This window comes from Macrotis lagotis, chromosome 1 (assembly GCF_037893015.1).
Source record: "Macrotis lagotis isolate mMagLag1 chromosome 1, bilby.v1.9.chrom.fasta, whole genome shotgun sequence".
In the NCBI taxonomy this organism is placed as follows: Eukaryota; Metazoa; Chordata; class Mammalia; order Peramelemorphia; family Peramelidae; genus Macrotis; species Macrotis lagotis.
The window spans coordinates 250,871,806-250,898,975 of record NC_133658.1 but is presented as its reverse complement, the minus strand read 5'-3'; the positions used below and the strand labels follow the sequence as shown (position 1 = coordinate 250,898,975).

Here is a 27,170-nt window from a genome sequence, read left to right as displayed (position 1 = left end):
TATTTCCCATAATAACTGCTTTATAGCATTATTGTTAAATTCAAATGAAATGATAGAAGTAGAGTACTTAGAAAACTTTAAAAAATTGGAAAGAATATTGACTCCAGATTGGAAGGCAGCAGATAATGGTTCAAATTCTGCTTCTGATGCTTACTACATGTGATCTTGGGTAGGTTTTTTAATTTTCCTGGACCTCAACTTGATCATCCATAAAAAAGAGAGGGCTGGATTTGATGACCTCTGAGGTCCTTTCCATCTGATTCTTTGAAAGAGCTATATATCAATGTCAGTCATGATAATAATGATAATGATAACAGGTACGGTAGGAGATAAAAGGTGGGATCAGGAAAGGCTCAGGGAGAAGGTGGCATTTGAGTTAGACTTTTGAGGATGGGTAGGAAGAGCTGGTATTAATAATTGCTGACATTTATATAGGGCTTTAAGGTTCATAAGTGCTTTTCACATATTATCTCATTTTTACCATACAACAATTCCATGAAGTAGAGAATGATGAACTCCAATTTAAAGGGGAGGCAGCAGAGCCTCAGAGAGGTTAAGGGATTAGCTCATATTTGAAGGCTAGATGTGTATTTAAGCTCTAATTTCTTCTTTTTAAAAATTTAAATATTTTATTTATTTTTCCCAACTACATGCAACAGCAATATTTAACAATCATTTTTTGCAAGGTTTTAAGTTTTATATTTTTTCCCTCCCTCCCTTCTCCCTTGACAGAAAACAATTTAATATAGGCTCTACATATATAACCATGCTAAACAAAGATTCATATTAATCATGTTGTGAAAGAAGAATCAAACCCGAACAGAAGAAAGGAGCATTAGAGAGAAAAAATAACTAGTACATAATATATACACTAAACATACAGAAGAAAAGAACATTAGAGAGGAAAAAATAACTAATACATAAGTAAGCTTTAAGCTGTATTTAAACTCCACAGTTTTTCTCTGGAAATGGATGGTATTTTCTGTCACAAGTCTTTTAGAATTGTCTCTGATTTTTGTTTTGCTGAAATGAACAAATCTATTATAGTTGATTATCACCTATGTTGCTGTTAGTGTGTATAGTGTTCTTTTGGTTCTGCTCACTTCACTCAGTTTCTGTGGTCATTCAATGACATCATCCTTAAAGTAGTATATCACATGGCTTCCAGGTCATTTTTCTGACATAGGCCAGAAAAAAAAATAACCCTTCAATATCAAAATCCCATTTCTTTGACGTGTTGGAAGCTGTCACTAACCACAACAAATCCAATTCGATTAATCCCTGCCAGGGTGATTGCCTTGAATCTATATGCCCTGAGCCCTCTAATTCTCCATCTGAGCAAATGGGAATCAGTCCAAGCTGATGAATGGACAATGAATGGGCAACTATAGGTCTGGGTAGTCAGTCTTCAGTCAAGTTTGCCTACCGACCACAGTAATATAGGAGTGGGGGTGAGGGGGTGGGGGGTGCAGAGTGGTGGGGAGCAGTTAGCTTTCAGTGACACAGTGCAAAGAAAGAGCACTGGTTATGGACTCAACATATGGACTCATGCTTTTTACTTCTCATACCTTCCTTGGGTAAGTCATTTAACCCTTCTGAGATTTCTCATTCGTAAAATAAATGACCTCTGAAGACCTTACCAGCTCTAGATTTATGAAGGCAGAGGACCTGGTCCAAATTGCACTTCTGATATTCATGATCTTAGGCAGGTCACTTTTATAACAGTTAGCATTTGAGGTTTGTAAAACACTTTACATACGTTTCTCATTAGTTCCTAATACAACCTTGTGGGTAGGTACTATTATTATTTCTATTTTAAAATGGGAAGACTGAGTCATACAGAGGTCAGACTTGTCTAGGCTCATACAACTCTTGTATAAGTGAAATTCTGAATGTATATTTTGCTGTCTTGAAGCCAAGCTTCTATCCACTGCATGACTTATTACCTGAGAGAGACATAGAGAAGGTTATGAGTCAGGAAAAAAAGCTTGAACCCAGGTCTTCACAACTCTTAAGGCCAGTGGGTCTCAGTTTCCTCATGTGCAAAATTAGGGGCTAGACTAGATAGCCTCTGAGGTCCATTACATATTACTAGTTTATTTGACCCTGGGTAAGTCACTAGACCTCTGTCAACCTCAATTTTCTCATCTGAAAATAGAAATAATAATAATAATAATAATAGTATTCATCTCCCAGGGTGGTTGTGAGGACTAAATGAGATATTATTTGTAATTCGACTGGGAAATCTTAAAGAAGTATATTATCATCAATGTTATTAGCAGAAGCACTCTAGCTCTGCCAACCTGTGAACTCACACCGTCTGTGCATTGTGCTGTGGAGTGGGGGCATGGGCTTCATCAGAGGGGTGCTGTGCATCTTGAGATTGAGTTGAGAGAGCATCCTCCCAGAGGAGGATGGCAGAGGAGGGGAAACCACTCGGAGCAGCTCGGAGGGGCGGTGCAGAGAGCCCAGGACTCCATCACGTTGCCCCCTGGGCTTGGCCCCGGGCCACGTCGGTCGGTTGCCGCCCTTTCTCGACGGAGGTGGCCCTGGTCAGGGGGGTGGCAGCCCCCGCCAGCCCGTGAGGACTTTGCCAGCCAGCCCGCCCCATTAGGGCTGCCGAGGCGGGCCCCCCGCCCCCGGCCTTCCTGGGATGCATGCAGATGAGAAGCCCTCCGCAATCAGCCTCCGTTTGCCTGAGCAGTCATTACCCTGTGACAGAGATTAGTGCGGAGCTTAATCAAAGGCAGCAATGATGGATACCCTGTCACTCGGGGCCTCAATCAGCCAGCGCTTCCCTGGAAACGCTTGGTGCCCAAGAGCCTCCTCTCGCTGATTACTCCGGGAGACGTGGCCTCGCGCAGAAGGGGGGAGAGCCGGGACGAGGGAGCGGCCGCCCCGCACCGGACAGCAGAGGCCGGGGGCTGCGAGCCTCAGTCCGGCTTGGGGCTGGCTTGAGAGGGGGATGGGGAAACAAATGGGGGGGGGGGTATCTGCCACGTGGGCTAGCAGAGAGCTTCCCCACCACAAAAGCTACCCAGACGAAATCTTCTTTTTGTTTGGATGGGGACAGGAATATGAGAGGATCATAGATTTAGGGAAAGAAAGGAATTCAGAGGCCCCCCGGTCTTAACCACTCCCTTTTAAGGCGGTGAAAACTGAGGTCCAGCTCAGTTAGATGACTTGGATGAGAGGATCACGAATTTAGACTCATCATCTCTAATCCTATTCATTTTTACAGATAAGAAAACTGAGGTCCAGAGAGTTTAAGTGACATGCCCAGGGTCCCCTGGCTCTTAAATGTCTGAGATGGGATTTGAACTCAAGGCTTCCTGATTGCCCAGGAATGTCTCAATTCTGTCAGGAACAGGCTCACAGAGGCATAGCCATAAGATTACAGAGCAGTTTGACAGCGACACTGCCTTGCCCAGTCAAAAGGAGAGAATAAAAAACATAACCTAATTATTAACGTCTCTTAGTCATGACCAACTCTATTACTCTTTTGTGTTTTGACCTAGGCTTCATTTTTGGCAACCTTTGCTCTCTCTTGCCTGGTTGGATTTATTTGTCTTTGCTCCTCTCCCATCTTCCTGGTTTCATTGACCAGAGCTCTGGTGCCTGGCCTGGGATTCTCTTCATCCTGTTTAGATCTAGCACCTTGGTTGCCCCAAATTATCACCTCAGTTTCTTGCCAATGATGGATTCTTCCTTTGCTTCTCCTTTCAGGTAGCCCTCAGCTACAAGCAATAATGACCACCGAGGACTCCTGGTCCAACCTAGCCAAGATTCTGATGACCTATTTGTCTCTTGTTCTTCCTTTCCCTCCTTACTGATCAGAGACCTGCAGAGAGGGGGGGGCAGCTGGTGAGGCTTAGCTCTGCCTCACTGACTGCCCCCCCCATCGTAAATCCCTGTTTGTTGATATAGTCAGCTCTGTAGTAAGAGACCCAATTTATTATAGCTCCTGATAAATCACATTATATAGTGCTTGAAGGTTGCAAAGAACTTCAAATTGTTATCACAGTTTAGAAACACTGGTCTTATTTGCTTGGGCAGCCTCAACTTTTACAAGCCGGCAACCTCAGAATTTGAAGGAGGCTGTGAATTCTAGAGAGGGTTTATTGATTATAGTTGCAGCCTTCCTGCCCTTAAAAAAATCAATTTCCCTGACTTCCATTGGTGGGAATAATAAGTCAAGATGAATATTAAGGACTTTGGGACCTGCAGTATAGTGAAAAGTCCCTTTTTCTTCTGGCTCCTTGAACTCTTACCTGTGTGGCCTTGGGTAAGTTGTTTCCCCTCTTTTGGCCTTTGTGGATTCTTCTGGACAATAGAAGAGTGCAGAACTAGATGAGATCTTAAGTCTCTTGATCTAGTACTATTTGCCTTTCACACTATGACTCTAAATCAGTGCAACAGATAAGTGTTCAGAGAGTCAAACTAAGTTGTCTGTTTACCCTTCTTTAGAAGGAACAGATTGTAAGGTCATGTCTGATTCTGTTGAGCTTTCTAAGGGAAGACCCAGATAGACCAGATTTCTCAAATGCAGGAACATGATTTTATTCAATGCACCAACTGTGTGTGAAGTCCTATGGTAATTTCTGCAGGAGATGCACTGGTTATTAGCTCATTGGGCAGTTTTAGGCAGGGCCATCTCCCTTCTCTGGGCTTCAGTTTATGTTTCTGTGAAATGAGGAGGTTGGACTAGATATTCTTTGATTGGAGCGTCTTGACTTGGAGAGTCTATGACTTTATGTCCTTGGATGTGATCTTTCCCTGCCTTTAAGAAACTTGCAGTAGACGACAGCTTACTTTCTTTTAGGTATGGTTTTGTCTCAAATAAAATATTTGTACCCGAGTTATTGTTGTTGTTCAGTGGTATCTGACTGTGACCTCATTTGGGGTTTTAGTAGCAGAGATAATGGAGTCATTTGCCATTGCTTTCTCCAGTTCATTTTATAGGGGAGGAAACGGAGTCAAACAGGGTTAAGTGACTTGCCCAGAGTCACACAACTAGGAAGTGTCTGAGGCCAGGTTTTTCAGGAAAATGAGTCTTCCTGACTCCTGCTCTCTGTACCAATGTAGTATGGTGAAAAAAACACTGATGTTTTGGAGTCAGAGGACCTCAGTGCAGATCCTGCTTATGCCACTTACTACCACTGTGACCTTGGGCAAATCACATGACTTCACTGAGTATCTGTCCTCACATGAAAACTGAGGTGATTGGCTTAGAATGCTTTTAAAGTTCCTTCCAGCTTTAAATCTATGATCCTATGATCTTCCTTACAACATGCTCTGAGGCAAGTTTTATAAATACTTATAGAAATAAATACATATTATTGTGACTTAATTAGAGTATTATAAGATATTTGAGGTTCTATAGTAGAAATAGGAGCTCACAACAGCTGGTGTGCTATCTATAGGAAGACAGGGTGTTACCTGGTCAACTAATTAAGAAAGGTTTATAATATTTAATTTTTCCAACAGATGGTGCTAGCCCCTAACACAGTGGTCTTATCAACATCTCCCTGACACATATGCTTTGATGTACATATATCTGACTTCTGCCCTTCTAAGCCACAAGATTCTAAATGACAGGAGAAAGAAGAAACCCTCATTGACTAGGTTCTGAATTCTAACCTAGTGGTTGGTATAAAATATTGCTCCAAAATATAAAACATTTGAAAAATTTCTATTGCCTTCACCACCACCCTGCATCTGGGAAATTCTCTAGTTCATTCTCAACCCTATAGTATATAACCCTAGAGTTATATTACATAAACAAATCAACTAGAGTCACATAATTTATTGAAAATCCAAGGGAAATATTTCAACATACCTACATGGACATTCTAATTGACAGTATCTCTGCTACACAGGCAAGTATTTGAAGGGAATAAGTTGTTGTTGGTGGTGGTACTGTTTTATAAGGGCTTATCTCTGGATCCTAGACTAGGATAGTTAAAACAAGGGAGAAACTGAGCGAAGTGCTGCTAGATGTACCTCTCCTGCTACTAGTTTCTACTAGTTACTAGACTGCTTGTCTAAGTCAAATCCAATCTTATCTCTGCTCACCGGTCCCTGACTGAGTGCTCTCTGGGTCTGGGATGATTTGTATTTTGGTTTCTTCTTTGGCTCCCAGTTTAGTTTCTATCCAGAGTCAGTCTCACCCCTACAATTATTTGTTTTCCATCTTCTACAGACTAATCTCTAAGATGTCTTAGATTTCTAGTTGTCCCAGTTTGAACAAGTTGCCCTGTTGTTGCCATGGTCCCCTGAGGAGTTTTTTTTTCTCTCTTGTTCTCCTCTCCTTGTACCTAAGAGATTCCTCTGACCGGAAGTTTCTTTTAAAGGCACTGTAAAACAACGTTCAACTCTCCTCCATAGCCTATGAGACCTCATCCTGGTGAGGGAGAGGGAAGATCATTGAGATTGTCATTAATGTACTATTTCTTTCCCTTCTGTTCCCCAAACAATCACCCTAGGCCCTAGAGCAAGATATTAATTTGAGGGAGTTTAGAAGGTATTGTATGAGTAACTGGTTACATTTTCATTATTATTCCTTTCTTTTGTTCAGTTGTTTTCAATCTTGTCTGACATTTTGTGACTCCATTTGGGGCTTTGCTGGCAAAGATACTACAGTGGTTTGTTATTTCCTTTTCCAGACCATTTTACAGATGAGGAACTGAGGCAAACAGGGTTAAGTGACTTGTCCAGTAAGTATCTAAGGCCAGGTTTGAATTCAGGCAGATGAGTCTTCCAGGATTCCAGTCTGGCAATCTATCTATTTCACAATCTTGTTGCCCCATTCTTTCCTTTATATTAACATAGATTTAGATTTGGAAAGGGCTATAGATAGCCACATCTAATTCAACTCTCCAATTTTAGAGATAAGGACACCTTCCTTAAAGAGGCAGAGAAATGAAAGTTATCATTCTGATGTCCTCTTGGGTAAGCTAAGTGGTATTTTGGTAAATATTAAAATAATAGGCTGTGTGGGAAAAAGTGTAAACAGGGCAAACTTTCAAGTTTAATTTTGATTATTAACATCTTGTCCATCTCCTTCTTAAGTCTAAACAATCAGCTAAACAATAAATCAAGCCTGGATTTGTAGCCGTTTGTTGATTTCCAAGGTGTAAGTGCTTCCACTGAACATTTAATAATTAGCTTTTGTGAGATGGTTTGGACTGGCTTGAGCATACCCCTGCCAAAGAGTATATGATGTTGCCACTGCCAGTGCACACAGAGCTCACAATCTCATTGAAGAGCCACCCAGAGAATAAAAGACAGCATGGAATCACTTGCTCAAGGCTGGAGTCTAGCAGGAATTCATAAAAGAGGGAGATCATTAGAGGCTTGAAGAATCAGGGAGGACTCTCCAGAGGAGGTGGGCTGGAGTTGGGCCTTGCCCAGATGTTAAGTAGTATATAGGAGTGAGTACGTGGGAAGCAATGTAACCTCCACTTGTCTTGCACATTGAAGTTTATGTCCCTGTAACAAAAATATTTCTAGAATCTCCTGAGTTTCCCTTCCCCCGGTTGGCTTTTGATAAATAACGGTATCAACCAACCCTAAATTGGATTGTCAGGCAGAGTAGAATAATTACAGAGTGGCCCTCACACTCTGATTTGATGTATGGGGAAGCTGGGAACCATTGGGCAGTCACTCTATAGCTCGAGCTATGTGGCTGACAGGAGAGATGATAAAAAAAAAGAAATAAAAATGAATTAACTAGGAACCCCTGAGGTTCACTGTCCCACCCTCTTTCAAAGGCTCCTTTCCAATGGTCATATTATGGATGAGTATAAAAGTTTCCGGAGATAAATTCTCTAGTCTACTCCTGGGAGTTATGCTGATTAGAAAGCCCAGGCCTTCTAGGTAAGTTTGCTAAAACTTTCTGGTCATTTTTCAGTCATGTCTGATTCTTTGTGACCCATTGGTGTCACTTCCTTTTCCAGCTTATTTTACAGGTGAGGAAACTGAAGCAGAGTTAAATGACTTGCCCAGGATCACACAATTTATAAATGTCTGAGGCTGGATTTGAACTCAAGAAGATGAGTCTCCTTTACTCCAGGCAGGGCATTCTATCTACTGTGTCAACTTTGTGTCCTTGCTCTTGCTATTTGTGTCATCCATTTCCTGTACTATAAGTTCCATCACAGAATTACAGAATCAGAGTCTCTTGACTTGCAAGGGACCTTGACCATTCAGGACAATTCATATTCAAAGTAAATCTGCCCTCTCCTATACCATACCTAAGAAGTGGTCATCCACTGTCTATTTAAAGACCTCCAATAAGTGGGGAAGTCCCTCACGCCTTGAGGTAGTCTATTCCATACTTTGTCAGCTAAAATTGTTTGCAAGTTTTTTTAACATTAAGCTTAAATTGTCTTCTTTGCCATTTCCATCCATTATTTCAGATTTTATTTGTACTCTGTTCACAGTAGAGCTTAAGAAAGACTTTGATAAATGAATAAATAGATATGGAAATAGCACTTGTCTAGTTGTCTTTTTTGATTGGACTAGGGAATAGATGGAGTGGAGGTTTGTAATAACAGAAAGATCTCTGGTCTGTGAATTCTAGGCTCTGTATTCTATGACTTAGTAACCTTGTGATCTTGGGCAAAGTACTTCCCTTCTCTGAATCTATGAGGTAGGTAGCACAACTGTTATTCTCATTTTACAAATGGGAAAACTGAGACTCAGGGCAAGTGATTCAATCATGGTAAAGTAACTAATATGTGGGGAAGCTGAGATATCAACTCCAGGCATCCAACTTCTTAATCAGGGTTTGTTACAATATTACAAGCTATCTTGAAAGATTGTGAACCCAAATGAAGGGATCTCTACTTACTGGTATTATTTTCTGTCTATTTTGCATTTGCACAAGTGACATGGATTTATGACTCTGGAGACTAGAACAGGGAACCAAGATATGAATGGTACAACACTGCTAAAACATTCCTTGTGGTTATCATTTTATTATTTGGTATCTTCTCAGGCTCTAGCCATGCTGTATGTCCTTATGACAATATTAACTGTTTCTAGGAGTCTCAGTAGGTGGAAATGAAACTCTTAATAGAGAAAATCTTGGCCTCATGATGGAGATTTTCTTTTACAGGCTCATAGAATGCCAAATCTGGAAGACATCATTATTTAGTCTGATCCCTACCCTCATGTGAATCCCCTATGCAATATTCTTTGCAAGGATATTCCTCCTATTGGGATGTTGTATTTTTTTTAATCTACATGTATATTGTTTCTCCCCTGGTAAATGTAAGCTCCTTGAGAACAGGGACCATCTTTTTTTTTTTTTTTTTTTTACTATACATGCACAGTGAATATGGGAAGTACTTAAAAAGCTTGTTGAATCCAATCTTTTTTTTTTTTTTTTGTAAGGCAATGGGGTTAAGTGGCTTGGCCAAGGCCACACAGCTAGGTAATTATGAAGTGTCTGAGGCCAGATTTAAACTCAGGTACTCCTGGCTCCAGGGCCCATGCTCTATCCACTGCACCACCTAGCTGCCCCAAATCCAATCTCTTCTTGAATATTTTCTTTTTTTTTTATCTTGAATATTTTCAGTGACAACAGGGAAATCACTGTCTTGAGAGTCAAGTCCTTTTCCACTATTGAGGACCTTTCCTTGTTAGAAAATTCTTTCCTTTGAAGGAAACTCAGGAACCCAATTGGTTCCATTTCTGTCATTTGAGTTCAAGGAGAATGAATCTAATCCTTCTTAGAGAAGACAACTCTTCAGATATTTGAAGACCATGCACAGGTTCCATTGGTGTTCAGAAGGACTTCTTTGATGGTACTTAGAGATTGGGACAATTTAGAATGGTTGTCATTAAAAGGAATGAGAATGAAAGAATTAGCACTTTTTCTTGTAAAATTGTATAGATTTGTTTCACTTTTCTTCTCCAGTTATCTCCACAAAGTCTTTTTAGGGCCTAAAAGCTTCCTTTGGAAATAGTGGTTTCTTATCAGGGTCCCACGATTTGCTGCCAGCCAGGATCCTGAAACTTTGGTTAACCCACTCAAGGGTCAGGTTATGAAGACATTGCTGTAACATACTCTCACTAACCCTATGATACACATTCATCACTTTTTGTAATCTCTGTGCTCAAGATCTGGGCAGATTGCATTAGATCATAAACTCCTTGTAAGGATTGCTTCATGCTTTGCATTTGTAATCTCCAGCACTAAGGACAGTGCCTAATATGTGGTAGACACTGAATACATACCTATTGATTGGTTGATTGGTTGCAGTAGGCTGGTGCATGACCCACAAACTTGAACATGCAAGGAAAGACACCATTGGACCCCTCCTAGTCACATTGTTCCATGGGAAAGATATCCCACTTGGTTTTTCCCCCTCTCTTAAGAATAACAACTCCCTCAACAGCAATTGCAAGGACCAACCTCTATGATAATAAGAAAGTCTTTTTTTCCCCACATCTTTTATGGGAGATGGCAAATGTTTGCTACATGTTGCCCTGATGTGTAAAAGAAGCTGGTGCCCTCTTCTTGGCAGCGATGCATTCTTTCCATTACAGCATAACTATCCTGACTTTCTTTTCCCAGTGCCTCTGATATCTGATTGTGACAATCTTAACACCTCGTCTGTTTTCCAAAGTTCTTCTATTGGTTGGGGATACAGTGGCAGGGTGCAGCTAAGTGGTGCAGTGGATTGAGTGCTGATCTGATGGCAGGAAAACTCATCTTCCTGAGTTCAAATTTAGTCTCAGACCCTTACTAGCTGTGTGATCCTGAGTAAGTCACTTAACTGTTTGCCTTATTTCCTATAAATTGAACAGGAGAAGGATATGACAAACCACTCTGGGAGTTTTGCCAAGAAATCCTTAATAGGGTCACAAAGAGTCAGACTTGACTAAAAAATGATTCAAAAACATATGGTAGAGAGGAAGACAGAATGCTGAGGATTAGAAGGGAGTAAATATTTGGCCTATCTTCCCATACCTGGAACAGCTTGGAAATACCCTCTACCCCTTGAATAACTCCCTCTGATTAGAGGACTCCCTCCAGAATTTCCATGTAGGAAGGTGCTGAGGCTGGCCATGTCTTCATTTCTTACCTGGCTATACTCCTCTGGTCTTTTCTATCATGTCTGCTGTCTGTATACCTTCTTTCCCCAAACCCCCACTTAAGTTTCTTTTGTGAGTTGTCTTCCCCACTAGAATAGAAGATCCTTGAAGGCAGGTACTATCTTTTCTTTGACTATTATTTTGTTTATTTTTCTTGCACTTACCATAGTGCCTGACATACTTAATAGATGCTTGTGGAACTTCACACTCCTTTAAGGTTATAGACAGGAAATTCACTGGAATTTCCCTTCCCCAGATTTTGAAGTCCCCAGACATCATAGGGATTCTTAAACTGGAGCTAGAAGTCATCTTCTCTAACTCCTTCAGGTGAAGTAACCTGTCCAAAGCAAGACTTGTGATTTACTCTAATAGGAAGCCTCTTCTACTCATGTAGATCTACAACTATACTGCAACTTCTGGTCCTCAGTTGCTTAGACTACTGAGAATTTAATTAACTTACTTGTTCAGGGTCCAGAGTTTGCTGGAACCAGCTGGAATTGGTTCTTGAGAGGGGATTGTTAAATTGTTGGTGTGACTACTTGCATTGGTAAACACATAAATCAGTCCTTGCTTTGATTTTCTACACCTAAGGAAGTAATGGAGAAAATGTTAATAGGCAGACTAAATTTAAAAGTGTATCAGGTGTACAATTTTTTTTTCAGAGAGTCAGTTGTTAAACATTTACCAGCACACCCCTGCTAATGTCACATAGCCAGTAGGTATCATGGGTCATATCTGAACCCAGTTCTTCTTGACTAAGTCTGGCTTTAGTTCTCTTTGACATGTTGTATCACAACTCAAGGTTATAAGGTGGTAAAGTGGCAAGCAGATTTGGGATTCAAATCCAGGTCTTTTGACTGTTCCAAAACTCTTCCCACTTCCCCATATTGCCTCTTAGGACTTGAGTTATGATTCCTTAGCTATTGCTTTTCAACATAGGTTAGAAGTCAATCTTTTTTTTTAAATGCAAGAAGAGGGTCCACAAGTTCTTTCTACATGCTTTAAATCAGAATGAGATTAATTAAAGCAAATACTGAACACAGAGACATGGAGAAGAATCAATGACTTTGCTAATGAAGCCCTCCTCACCACCTTGGGAAGCTGGATAGTGTCTTCACCAGAACGTGCCTGTGTTAGCAACAGGGTAATGTTTTTTCCCTGAGCAGTGTCTGGGGTGGCACGATCACCACAGTGGGAATTAACTAATTTCCTGGGTGATTTGTCCATTTAGAAAATGTTTTTTAAGCTTTCACTATGTGGAGTTTTGGTGGTGCAGTGAACAGGGCACTGGGCCCAGAGTTCAAATCCAACCTCAGACATGTACGAATTGTATCACCCTGGGCAAGTCACTCAACCTTGCTTGCCTCAGTTTCTCTGTCTGTAAAATAAGCTGGAGAAGGCAATGGCAAACTACTCTAGTATCTTTGCCAAGAAAACCTGAAATTGGGTCATGAAAAGTCAGACTCAACTGAATAACAGCAATAACTCTGGTGTAAATATTTTATTTGAGGCAAAGTCATAGAATCATAGACTCTCTAAGTTAGAAAAGCTTCCTCATTTCATAGAAACCTACATTCCCATAGAACACCTATCTTATCTTTACTGTATAGAACTGTGCTCTTCCTAGCTCCCTCCTTACTCGTCTCCTAACATCCCTCCCACCCAAAAATCCCCAAACCTAGCAAAACAGGCAATGTTATTGATTGACCATGATGATTGCTTAACTTCTTTCAGCCTCAGTTTTACTATCTATAAGATAGGCACAATAATACTTATCCTATCTACCTTATGATGTTGTTGTGAAAAAAGCACTTTGTTAACCATGAAGGGATGACAAGGTGTAGGCTGTTTTTCTCAAGTCCATTTGCAATGCTTTGCTGTGCACTGGAAGTAGCACTGAACTTTCAAATAATACACCTTCCTGGAATTCAAGTTCTGACCTGGAAGCACATTGAGTATGTTCTAATGATGAACTGTATCCCACAGACCTAATGCTAGTGACTTTTTTTTGAGGTAAGCAGTTAGTAAGTATCTGAAGTTGGATTTGAACTCCAACCTAACTGCCCCTACTAGTGATTTTTTTGTGCCAAAGACAAGGGATATGAAACACCCATCAAATCAACATTATTGATAATGAATTTTATTGATATCTTTTGTTTTACATCAACTTTTTAGCCAAGGACCATGCCCTGTAACAAAGAATGAATCAGTTCAGCAAGACTAACCATCATATCAACTGAGTTTGATAGTTTATACAACATTGCATACTCATAATCCCTCTCCTTTGTAAGAAGGGTTAAAGGGGTATCAAATGATTTTTTTTAAACTGAGTCTAACTGAAAAAGGTAGGGTTGACTTTGGGTAAAGACCCTGGGACATTGGGAGGTTTGATTGGGATTTACTCTGGGGCCTGACCTTGGGGGAACTCATATTGGAGGAAGTAGGAAGTATGGCAGCTTCCTATTTTAATTAATTATTCTTGATAACAAGGTATTAAGAATTGCTCCTAATCTGATGAAGTATTCCAGGTACTTGTCAGCACCCTTTAAATTTGGGTGCCTTTGGACAAAATCCTATTTTCTCCTCCCTAGTTCTAATGCACTATATGAGTCCTGTGTTGACTATATTTGGAGACAATCATCAACTGCTTAGCCTCAAACTGACGAACTTTTTGGTTATAGAAATTCACAAAGATCACCTTCTCAGATGGGGGGGCATTGTAGTTAACTCAGGAGGATCTATACCATTGCAATCATGGATCCTTGAAGCCCTGAAGGATTTTACTCTGGTGCCTCTGTAATCCCTTTTCCAGGCTTTACTTGAACTTTTACCATACTTTTTTTGGGTCTTTTAAAAAATTTTCCCATTCTGCTTCATTCTTATTCTCATCCCAGCATGGGTTGTAGGTTTCGACTATCCATCCCAAAGCCAGCATAGAAGGGGCTCTTGGGCCTCCCACAATGCTACTGCTTCAACCCCTCCCTTAAGAAAAACATCTACTCAGACAAGCTGCAGGGGCCCTTGGGTGAGGTAGGTCTGTTTTCTTAATGGATGGTGTAATGCAATAGGTTTTAGTACAACATTAGCCAGTTTTTCCTATAGACCTCAGAACCTGCTGGCACAGGGGTTGCTGGCAGTCCCTTGCTTACTCTGATGAAAAGCCCTGGAAGACTTGAGGGAGCTGGGAATGCCTGGTCTTCCTCCCCTCTTTTACCTTCTCTTACATTTAGCCAGGGGCATATTAGGGCATTGCATGAGATGACACAAGAGGGAGCAGCTTAGACAATGGATTCTTTGTGCTCATGGTGACTTTCCAATGACATTTCTGTGATTTTCTTTTTGAAAACTAGAAAAAGAAGTCTGAATAACCCTTAACTAATTAGGGTCTATAGAGATGATCCATTTTGACCCTTCATTTTGTAGTGGAGGAAACTGAGACCTAGACAGATTTCATTCTGACAAGGAACAGGGAATAGATTTGTGATTTAATTTCTATAGGAAACTCCCTCTACTTATACAGATTAGACAATCTTCTGTAATTTAAGAGTCTTAGAGAGCTATTTAGAACACTGTTTAGAGATGTCTTATGACGTGTCTAGGGTCTCATAAAATTACCACATAACATAGATTTTTCTAGGCACAAGAAATCCAAAGACAAAAGAAGGACAGTCCGTGCTCATAAGAGGTTTACATTTCACTGGAAGTTAAATGACTTATCCAAGATCAGACAATCTAAGTAGTAAACAATTATTATGTGTATAAGATGTTCCAGGCACTATTCTAAGGGTTAGGAATAAAACTGATAAAAAGAAAGACAGATCCTGCTCTCAAGGAGTATACAGTCTATAGGGAATAGCAACAGAGAAAAGGAGGCAGAGAAGTATGTGTGTGGGAGAGCTGGACATCATGGGCTACTTGGTTCTGGGGCATTTTGAAATTGGGGGTGGGGGTGGGTTGAAACCAGATAGAGTAGCAGATGCAAAGTAGAGGGAATGAAAGTTCAATTTCTGCTTTCTATTAAGGAAGGCATTGGGAGGAGTTTGGTGTTCTGCCTTCCAGCCCTCCAGTCAGACAGAGCTAGAGAAGGCTGAGTGATCTGGAGTTGGTCAAGGTTGTGTTAGCACCATGGTGGTGATAGTTGCCAAGAAAGGATTCCAGAAGAGGTAGACTCTAAATCTAATAATATTGCTAGAGAGTTGCCTGTTGAAGTTTTATCCTTCCCATATAACACTTTATTTTCCCCCTCAATTGAACAAAACAGAATAATAGCTAGTGTTTATATAGTGTCTACTCTATGCTGGGCATATTTATAGATATTATCTGATTTGATCCTCACAACAACCCTGGGAGGTAGATGCAATTACTATTCCCATTTTACAGTTAAGAAACTAAGGCAGAGCACATGACTTTCTCAAACTCCTACAAGTTTGAGGCTGGGTTTGACCTCAGACCTTCAAGACTTCAGGCTCAGCATTTTATTCACTGGGTCTCCTAAGCTGCCTAAGGTGTAGGGTAGAAAATAAAGATTTCTTTTGTCATAATAATAAATAACAACTCATATTTATATAGCCCCTTTCTCACAATATTTCCATGGGTTAGGCTTTGCAAATTTTTTTTATCTCATTTTACAGTTGTGGAAGCTGAGATTCAGAAGGAGGAAGCAACTTAATAGATATCACTCAGTAAGTAATAGGGTAATATAGTTATCCTTTCCACATGGGGGGGGTTGATCTGGAAAATTCACATAAAATTTTTTGGCCCTCCCTTCATACCAGAAAAGTCTGAAAATTTTCTTATTCTTTTGTGGGACCATACATATATTTTATGTATTTCTGAGTTTCTAAACTTTTTCTGTGTCATTTAGTGCTCTTCATGTGTCACCTGCAACTTCCATAAAACTCCCCCCCCATTCCTATTTAATTGCTCATGCTGACCAAATAATTATATCTTATAATCATAATATCTTATGATGATATATTGAAACTATGGGGAAAGTCTATATGGGAAAGTCATGAAGTGGAAAACATAATGGTAGATACTCAGTTTTCTTAATGGGGTGGAGAGGTATATCACCTTATACCCCACTGCCCCAGTTAAATACAAATGGACTTTAGAGAAAGAGAGATTCCTCTGGGAAGTATCTCTGTTCTGGTCATAAAAAAGTACCAGTGGGAGGGAGGATCTTTCTTTACCTCCATTTGGTGTGGCCACAAAGATTCCTTTCGTTTCTTCCCTCCACTCCTGTCCCCTACCTCGATCTTCCAGCACTCCACACTAAATCTATCACGTTACCTGATCATACCATACAGATCATGCCCTTTTCTTTTCTTTATTTTTTTCCAATTACACGTAAAGATAATTTTCCACATTCAGCCATTTGCAAGCTTATGAGCTCCACATTTTTCTTCCACCCTCCTCTCCCTCCCTCCTCTCCACAGGAGTGAACAATCTGATGTAGGTTACACATGTACAATCTTGCTTAACATATTTCCATATTAGTCACATTGTGAAAGAGGAATTAGAACTAAGGGGAAAAAACCATAAGAAAGAAAACATAAAAGACATTTTTAAAAAGGGAACATAGTATGCTTCTGTTCTACATTCAGACTCCATTTTTTTTTTCTCTGGTTGTGGATGGCATTGTCCATAGCAGGTCTCTCAGGATTGTGCTTGATCACTGAACTGCTGAGAGGAACTGCCTCCATCACAGTTGATCATCTCACAGTTATCATTAATGTGTGCAATGTTCTCCTGGTCCTGCTCATTTCATTCAGGATCAGTTCATGAAAGTCTTTTCAGAATGCCCTATCTGGGTGTAAACATCCTCAGACAAGGAGGTAGAAGACCTGACTTCTAGGTCCAGCTTTCCTCCTTGTCAGTGACTATAAGTACATAGTTTCTCTCCTCTGGGTCCCAGTTTGCATATTTATTAAAATGGGTGGGCAAGAGAGCACCCTCCAGCTCAAACATTCCACATTCCAAGATTCCTTACAGTTTGTATATACTACATGCTAAAGTCATTCACTGATGTAACAAACATGTCTTAAGTCCCACCATGTACCAGTCATTAGAAACATATAAAAACAAAAACAGCAACTGCCTTCAAAAATCTTGCATTCCTTTGGGGGAAAAAACACATGAACGAAATTCATGAAGAGAAGAGTAAGCACAGAATAGTAGAAAGTCTGGAGCCAGAGGATCTGGTTTCAAGCCCAAAATCTGCCACTTAATCAATTGAGCAACCTCATTTGTAGAGTGAGGGGACTGCATTCTCCTCTAAGACTCCCTTTCCAGCAGCAAGAAGGCATAGTTGCTAAGTTGTTGGGCCTGGAGACAGGAAGACTTATCTTTATGAGTTCAAATCCCTTCTCAGATACTTACCAGCTGTGTGACTCCGAGCAAGTAATTTAATCCCTATTTACCTCAATTAATTGTCTGTAAAATGGGAACACACTGGAGAAAAACCACTTATCTTTGCCATGAAAGTCGGATGTGACTGAACAACAATAACAATGTGGCACATACAAATTGGTACTTCATAAATGCTTGTTCCTTTGATTTCTTTTGAACAATGGAAGGTTAAGGTATAACTGTAACTTGGGGGCAGGCTCACAACTAGCACCAGATCTCATTATTGATGCCCTCCTTTGTTGTCCACCACTTTTTCAACCTAAACCTGTGATCTGAGGGAAGTGGAGGCCTTTGGAAAAAGAACTCAAAAAATGACCATTGTGTTGGTAATGGTTGGAGATAATTAACTCAATTACTAGCCACTTGGGGGAGAGGCAGCAGATGAGCAAGGACTGATGTAGCTCTAGAGACTCTCTTGAAATCTGCTAATATGATGACACTTTGATTTTATTATCATTTCTCGAAAGCTGTGCCTTAGCCCAACAGTGAACAGGAGAGTAAATATTAATTGTGAGGGAGGGAGGGTTGATGTCTTCAGATGGCTCTTGGGAGGTGTCGGAGAAGAATTTGGAAGAAGAAAGATGAGGAGGTCTATGGGAAGCAGAGCTCTTGACTACTGTTAGTGATTTCACCCATTCAAGTCATAATATGGCTTTCCAAATGGACAACTCTTTGGCACTGGGGCTGGGAGAGGGGAGGCTTTTGTAGTTGATGAAGCCCCTAGATTCATTCATTGGTTGTTCATTCATTCATTCATTCATTCAATCAATCAATCAACTCATTCACTGGGTTTTTAAGTAAGTAAATAAAATGGCTTGGAGTTAGGAAGAGGAAGAGTACAAATATCTATTAGATTACAGGCTAACTATTTTTCAGACACTGTATTTTGTGCTAAACATTTAGGACAAATGACTTGTCAAAGATCACCCAGCAAGTGTTTTGTGGCTGAATTTGAGCTTGGATTTTCCTGACTATAAGTCCAACTTCCTGTTATCTACTTTGATATTTAACAGCCTTCAAATTCTACCCCAGATCCTTACAGACCATGTGTTCCTAGGCAAACCACTTAAATTTTCTAGTCCTCAGTTTCCTTTGCTGTAATTGGGCTAATGGACTCAGTGGCTCAGTGGAAAGTATGGGCATGGAGTCAGGAAAGAGTCATTTTCAAATGTGGCCTCAGACACTTATTAACTGTGTGACTCTAGGCAAGCAAATGTTGTTTGCCTCAGTTTTCTGATTTTTATTTTTTATTTTTCAAGTCAATGGGGTTATGTGCCTTGCCCAAGATCACACAGCTAGGTAATTATTAAATGTCTGAGGTCAAATTTGAACTCAGGTCCTCCTGACTCCAGGACTGGTGCTTTATCCACTGCACCACCTAGCTGCCCCAGTTTTCTCATTTTTAAAATGAGAAAGGAAGTGCTAACTACTCCAGTATCTTTACTGGAAAACTCCAAGTGGCATTTCAACAGTCAGACACAACTCAACAGCAACAACAGTGCTAATGAGAGCACCTACCTCTAGAGTTGTAGAGAGGATAAAGTAAAATTATTTATGCAAGAGTGCTTTGTAAACTTATGGCTTGATATATGTGTTAACCATTCTTATTCATTCATTCAAAGACTTTACTGAATATATATTGTAGCCTATAGCTTTGTATGATTTCTACTAAGCATTTACTAGACCCAAAAATATAAAACATTGTTCTGATCCTCAAGAAGTTTGTGGTCCATTTGACTAATGTGTACATATGAAAGCAACAAAACAGAGTTAAATAATAAAAGAATCTTAGTTCAGAAAAACCTCTTAGGCCACAGAATGGCAGAGCTAGAAGGGGTTTTAGAGATTACCTAATCCAATCTCCTCATTTTACAGATGAGGAAATTGAATCAGCCAGTGAGGAAGTGATTGCCCATGATCACACAGCTAATGTTTGACAGAAGCTAGACCAAAGCCCACATCTCCTTTTTATTAATCTGGAATCTGGTACTTTTTAAAAATGAAAAAAAATGTTTTTACATTTTAAGTTCTGAACTGTCTCCCTCTCTCCCTCCCCACCCCACTCCAGAGAAGGCCACCATTTGACACACAAACACATACAAACACACACACACATATATTCACACACACACACACACATATATATCCATATCTAAGCATATTTCTATTTGTCAGTTCTTTTTCTGGAAGTGGATAGGATCTTCCTTTGTAATTGTTTTGTGTATTTATAATACTCAAAATAACTTAGTTATTCTCAATTACTCTTTGAATAATATTGCTGTCACTGTATGCAGCATACTCCTGGTTCTGCTCACTTCACTCTTCATTATTTCATGAAAGTCTTTCCATGTTTTACCTAAAATCAACCAGCTCATCATTTTTTATAGCACTATAGTATTCTATTACAGTCATATGCCACAAATTGTTCAGCCATTCCCTAATTGATGGACATTCTTTGCCACCACAAAGAGAGCCGGTATAAATATTTTAGAACATATGGATTCTTTTTCTTTTTTTCCCCGATCACCTTATAAACAGTCCCAAGAGTGGTATTGCTGAGTCAAAGAGTATATACAGCTTTATAACTCTTTGGGCATAATTTCAGACTGTTCTCCGAAATGACTGGATTAGTTCACAGCTCCACCAACAGTGTATTAGTGTCCTGATTTAAAAATCAAATTTTGTTTAAAAAAAAAAAGGTTTTTCTTTTGGTGAATTGGGGAAAAGGGAATCCTTGACCTTAGATTTTATTCATTTTGAGGGATTCTCAATATGGAAACTCTTCCACTAATGTAGATGGAGAGTTTCTCTGTAATTTAAAAATCTCAGAGAGTGGCTCTAGGCCCTAAGAGGTTAGGTGACATTCAGCTAATACCTATCAGAGGCAATTTAGACTTCCTAATTCTAAAACTAACATTCTTTTCAGGACATCACTCCATATTTGTCTACCCATTTCCAACTGCCAGTCACCTCATCACAAATTACTTTGTATACACTAGTATATAATTTGAGTATATTTATATGTGTACTCACCATTTTCCCAGATAGACTCCTTAAAGAAGTGTTATATTCTGTAAAGAAGACAGCTAGATGGCGCCATGGTGCGTAGAACACTAGGTCTGGAGTCGGGTAGATCTCTGAGAACTTCAGACCCTACCTGTGCTACCCTGTCTCAGGTTGTCTGCCTCAGGTTGTCTGCCTCAGCTTTCTTAACTATAAAATGAGGTTAATAAAAGCACTTGCTTCTAGGAATAATTATGAGGAGCAAGTGTGATAAGATTTGCAAAGTGCTTAGCACTGCATCTGGCACATAGTAGGTGGTTCATAAATTCTTGTTTCTGTCCTTTTATATTTGCCTTTGTATTCCTGGACCTAAGAGCAGCAACTAATCAATGCTTTATGACTGATTGACTGATTCCCATGCTCAAAGTCACACAGTCTGTTGCAACCAGGAATCAAATTTAGGTCTTTTGATTCCATTTACAATATTCTTCTTGGAATTTAGGGAGAAACTCAAGTTTGAATCCTGCTTTGATACCATCTGTGAGACTGTGTATGAATCCCTCAGTTTCTTCATCTGTAAAATAGGAATAATAATACCTGTAATCTTTAACCCATAGAGTTGTTTTGAGAATCAAATGAGAAAATATATGTAAAGTGCTCTGTAAATGTTAATGTGTTTCATATAATCACCTACTCTTCATAGTCTGATTAGTCCAACTACCTCAAATGCTCATCAAGTGCTGACCTGTTTTGTGTTATAGTTATTTGAGTATCTTCCTTATCTGAGCCACCTCCCCACCTCGAATTATACTAAAAAAAACCCATTTTTTTGGAGGCAGTTGATGTTAATTGACTTTCCCTGGGTCCCACAGCAAGGAAGAGTCTAAGGCAGAATTTGAACTCAAGTCCTCCTGTCTCCAGAGCTAGTGCTCTATCCACTGCCCCTTATACTTCTAATAACTTATAGTTATTCAGAAAGATTAATAGTTACACAGTGTTTTCAACATTTATTATCTCATTTAATTTTTAAGCACATGCCTATGTAGTAGGTGGTACAAATTATATCACTTTTTATAGAATAGGAATTAGGCTCAGAGGTAAAGGAACTTAACTGTTAGTTTAACAGTAGGACCAAGACTTGAACTCAAGCCTCAAAACTTTCTTTCCATTATATCCATATTGCTTCAAAGCTGATCCTATGTGTCTCCGTTACCACCTAGCATACCTTGCACACAGCGGGTATCTAATAATGTTGTAATGGAGCCAGATTTCCAGGTGATGAGTTTAGCCTTTTCCATCTGGGTGTGAGTTGGGTGGTGCTGGAGAATTTTAAGTCTGGGGCTCTCAAAGTACTCCCTTAGGGTCTGTGGTAAAGTCTCAGAATAATCCCTGGATCAGAATTGCCATTTAGATAGGATCTGAATGGCTTTATACATCACAGATTCTTAAAAAAAATAACAGATTCATCCTTGCTATAAAAATCGACTGCTCCTCTAATGAAGGTCCTGCCCCATGCATGATTATAACACACAAAATACCTGCCATAGAATCATAGATTTGGAGATGGAACACAAGGCAAAGTAGACTGACACCCTCATTTTAGAATGAGGGAAACTGAGACCCACCCAAGGTCACACATGGTAGAGTCAGTTTTTGAACTCAGCCCTTCTAAATCCACATCAAATAATCTAATGTCTAAGGAAGGGAAATTGAGACACTTCTATTTTCCTGTCAGGAAAAAAGGCTGAGGCATTCAAATGTACCCACATTAGAGACAAATCCTGGGAAACCCAGGAAATATCGCCATGTCCTTCCAGAGCCTTGCTCTGCAAATAGCCAGATTCTCTTAAATGCATCTAGGTGGTAACCAGTTCTTTGCCGGTGACAAATAATAATCACTTCTCCTTTTTAACTGCCCCAGAAAATGCCACGTCTGCCTGCTGCCAAAATACAGACAGTGGCTGGCAATGTATTTCACCTGGTTGCTCTGTCTCTGTGGGGCTTCTCTAATTACAGCGCTAACAGAGAAGAGGGGGAACAAGAGCATCTTTGAGAAACAAAACCCACAACAAAGAAAGAGAACCTGGCAAGGGGCTGGCATGCTAGAAAAATTCCATGATTAAATCCATCCCCCCTGGAGAAGGGCTCTTCCTGCCTCTCACATCTTGATGGATTCTTAATAAACTCCATAGCTGGGGACCTGGTGGCAAATGTGTTCTCAAAGCACAGCAGGTTCCTTACCCAGTAAATTATCGCATTTGGGCCTAGTCTGAGCTGATGGGGTATGATTTAAACTCATCCGAGCTACCACAATGGTCGATCTACCACTAGTCCCCAGGCTCCCTGGCTGGCTCAAAGGTGCCCCTTCAAGCGCAACCCCTCCAGTGTGCACAAAGAAAAATCCAGGACAAAATGCAATCTTCGGGCTCCGCTGGGGGAGCTTGACCCGCCATAAAGCACCAGGTTGGTTAGAGAAATGCTGTCGGTCACAGCACAATTAGGTTTCTATTTATTTTCTTCCCTGGAATCTCAGAAGCTGCAGTCACACGAGTATTGGAGTCATTACTCACAAACCACTACTCTGCTGTTGGTTCTAGGCAGCAAGCACCTTAGGGGAGGAGAGTGGGGAATCTTTCCCCCCAAATCTTCTGCTTTCAAAATGGTAGCAATGGGTCCCATCTCCCCTACTACCCCTACACATTCAGGTGGGGTATCTTGTTTGTAAAAGGATGGGGAAATTTCCAGGATGCCACATGAGAGACTCAAGTCTCTGCAGTTCTTTCTTCCTGGTGCTTTTATTTTTTTCTAAGTAATGATAATAGTTAACATTTCTGTTGTTCTTACTGTGCACCAGTTATTCTGTTATACCCTTCATAATTATCATCTCATTTGATCCTTAAAACAGTCTTGGGAGGAAGGAGCTATAATTAGCCCCATTTTACTGATGAAGAAACTGAGGCAAATAGAAGTTAATTGATTTGTCACACAACTAGTGAGGGTCAGGAAAGGACAGAAAGTCAAGGCTATTTCATAGATGAAGAGCAAAGATCCATTTTGTCCCCTGTTAATTATTAATTGCTTGGCTAATGGAATCTCTGGGTCTGACAAATCTGAAACTGAAAATAATGTAATGAAAGGAGTATTAGACTACTGAGATCAGGATTCTGAGATCTCCTGACTCTGCTTCTTACTTTCTTTGTGATCTTGGATGGTTTGCTCCACTTTTTTGGGCTTCAGTTGGGCTAGATTAGGGATTCTTAATCTGTATTCCAAACCCTTCATTTTACTAATGAGGAAAGCATAACCAGGAGATGATAATTAACCAAAGTCATATATTTCCAAGGGACCTGGAATTTGTGGAGGAAAAATTCATTTTTATTTTCATTCAAGTCTAATTGAAATGTAGTGTTTTCTTCAATTGTGAATGAAAAGCAACAAAACATTTTGAGAAGAGGTTCATAGGCATCACTAGATGGCCAAAGGGGTCTGAGATGCAAAAAAGGTTATGAACCCTAGACTTGATGATTTTCTGAAGCCTTTTCTACCTCTTACATACTCAAATTCCTTTGGGGGGGGGTGTCTGGTGGTTGGTGAGAACCATCAGGAATCTGTTCCTGGAATTCTATGCTTCAGCAAGGACAAAATTTAAGATTGCCAGTTCTGATCTGAAGGAATCTTGAGCCTCACTGACTAAAACATTGTTTAAAATTCTCTGGAAACAAAGAAGGCAGATGAGTGTTCAGAGGACAGAAGTTATAAGAAGGAGCAGCCAGTGGTCAGATATTTACCAAATATGCCTGTGGGGCTCCATTAAAGGAGGAGGACCCTTAGATAACTGATTTTTTTTTCAGGAGAAGATCTTTGCAAAATTTTTCTTGATGAACCCAGAATTTAAACTTCCACCCCAATATAGTGAAGAGCTCATCTGATTAAAAACTAGGAGACCTGAGAACTAGCCTTAGCAGTGCCACTGATTCAGTATGTGACCCTGGTCAAGTCACACCCCTCTATTCACACTCTATCCCTATCCTCTGAACCTCAGTTTCCTCCTTTGTCAAAATAGACTAATCCTGCCTCTGTTACTATAAGGAATCAATGAAATTTAGGTCAGGAAAAATCTTAAAAAACATTGTATGAAATGTGTACAGATGGGAAAGATAATTATCAGGAAAATCTCTGAGGTCTCTGGAATTTTTAATTAGAAGACCTGGATTTGAGTACTAACTTTTTTGCTAATTTGCTGTGTGACCTTGTGCAGGTCCTTTCCCTCCCCTTTAGGGCTCTCTCTCTGATATTGGTTTCCATTTACACTATTTGTAACTGTATCTATATCTATACATTATACTTAGATATGTAACTATCTATCTATCTAATTATTTATATGCTATCACATTCTAATGTGATCTCCTGGAAGGTGAAGTCCACATTTTTGTTTTATGTCCCCAGTATGTAGAAGTGGGGAATGGAGAAAGGGAGGAGAATCTTAAGGTTTCATGGCAGAGGTGACATTTGTGGTAGGTTTAAAGAATAAGAAAGGATTTCATTTGGCCAAGTATAGGGAACCATGCGAGCAAAATCCTAAAGGACATCATTTATAAAAGTCTTAGAATTAAAAAAGATGTCTGATGTAACACTTACCCAAATCATCATCCTTCCCCTCAAGTGGTCATTCAATCTTCACTTGAAACATTTTACTGATGGAGAGCTCACTTCCTGCCCAGTTGGTCTGTTCTCACTGGGAATGATTCTGATTGTTAGGAAGTTTTTCCTTCCATTGAGCCAAAATTTGCCTCCTGGCAGGTTCCACTCACTGATTGTGGTCTTCCCTGTGGAGTTCAGTAAAACCAACATAATCCTTCTTCCACATGACAGCCCTTCAAATATTTGAAGACAGCTAGCATGATTCCCTCCTCTTCCAAGTCTTCTTTTGACTTGGCCAAGGCTCTCCAAGTTCTTTCACCCTTTTTTTGTATGGCATAACCATCTCTCTTTCTAATTGAGTTCCATTTCACTGGTCCTCATGGAGGAGCCTTAGGCGTTCCCTTTGCATGAGATCATTTGGACTTTATCCTGCATGCTAAAATTGTGCCCAGACTTTGCCAACTTCCCTGGAGCCAAAGGCCCTTCCCACCTTCCCCATTAACCTGACGCCAGTCTCATCATAATTTGGTCCTTTCCTCCCAACCCTCATATGTCTCCTTGCAGTTCTGATGCTGGCACTGTCATTAGCTCATTTAGTGACCTTGGCCTTGACTCTCTGGCCTTAATCACTTTTGGCAAAGTAACTCGAATTACCTGGATTGTGGAGATCTGAATCTGTTTTTAGCTTGAATGATGGGTGAAGACTATTTAATGTTCAAGACTAAACTGAAGCAAGCCAGATTACTTTTCTCTTCTCACAGGACTAGGTTCAGAGTAGTCAAAATAACAGGAAATTGGTAATTGATTTGGTTTTCTATTTAGCTGAAGGAAGAACTCTCATCTGGGAGTCTGGAGTACTGAATTCTAATTCTACCTCTAACTAGGTATGTGACCTTTGACAAGTCATTTTCTTTCTCTAGGAACAAATTTTCTCTTTAGTAAAATACAGGGGAAGATTTGAGCTAGATCAAGGTATGGTGTTAAAATGGTTCCTGAATCACAGGACCTGTGTTCAAATCCTGACTTTACTACTTATTTTCTATGTAATGTTGAGTAAGTCCCTTAGCCACTTTGGTCTCAGTTTCCTAATCTACAAAATGAGGGACTTGAAAAAAATAACTCCTGGTCCCTCCTGGTTCTTTTCTTCCATGGCTTAAGATGCTTTCTAGCTCTGATATTCTAGGTTCTATATTCTAGGGTCCTTTATGGTTCTAATATATTCTATGTTCCAAAGTCCTTTCCAACTCAGACAATCTAGGATTCCATGAAATAAGCAAGGGTTCCAACCTTCTCTCAACTGAGAAGCAGAGCAGGGAGGATGAATTCTTTTATTTTTTTGGTAGGTGGGGAACTTGAAATCTCTTCTTATCTTCCTTTGTCTTTGTAGTATTCAGGAGTTGTTATTTCTCATCTTCCCCTATTTGGTATTTCGTAGAGGGCCATAAGGAGGGAGAATGAAAGAAGTTGTCATTCCCCCACTGAGGTGAAGGGCTTCAGTAAGTCTACTCAGTGACATTTCACTATCCTCTGTGGAAGATATTTCTGGAGAGGAATTCCATGAAAAGTGAGAATGAGTTGTGTAGACTGTGGAGCTATCCTGAAGAGTTTTTGGTAACAGAGGAGTGAGGTCACCCCTAAATTGCTCTGAATTAATCTGGTTTCCTCACTGGACATTTAAGCTTCTCTTATAGGACTGGGTTATAGGGCAGGGCTGGGTCCTGGACCCACAGTGAGCCACTTTAGGAGATGGGGGGGGTGTTTGGGCCATGAGTACCCTACCTCTTTCATGAGGAATATATAGGAGCATGCTCCAGGGCCCTAGAGGCTCGAACCTAGGATTCCCAGCCAGGAAAATGATGCTATAAATCAGTGAGGTGTAATATAAATCTTGTCTCTGGCTCTCTTCTTGCTTTTATCCCCTATAAAACTAATTTATGGTGGAATATTCAGCTTGATTTTGAAGAACTGAGACCTCCAAGAGGAGGTCTTCTAAGAAGGAACTCTCTGAT

At 40.1% G+C, this 27,170-nt stretch overlaps 1 long non-coding RNA gene across 1 annotated transcript; it reads right to left on the bottom strand.

Moving 5' to 3' along the window:
• Nucleotides 1-2,632: 2,632 nt before the first annotated feature.
• LOC141515841 (uncharacterized) lies at nucleotides 2,633-25,522 on the bottom strand. The gene is made up of 3 exons (XR_012476561.1): nucleotides 25,159-25,522; nucleotides 11,567-11,692; nucleotides 2,633-2,712 (listed from the first exon to the last, which is right to left on the bottom strand). It is a non-coding gene; the product is annotated as an uncharacterized LOC141515841 (long non-coding RNA).
• Between the last annotated feature and the right edge of the window lie 1,648 nt (nucleotides 25,523-27,170).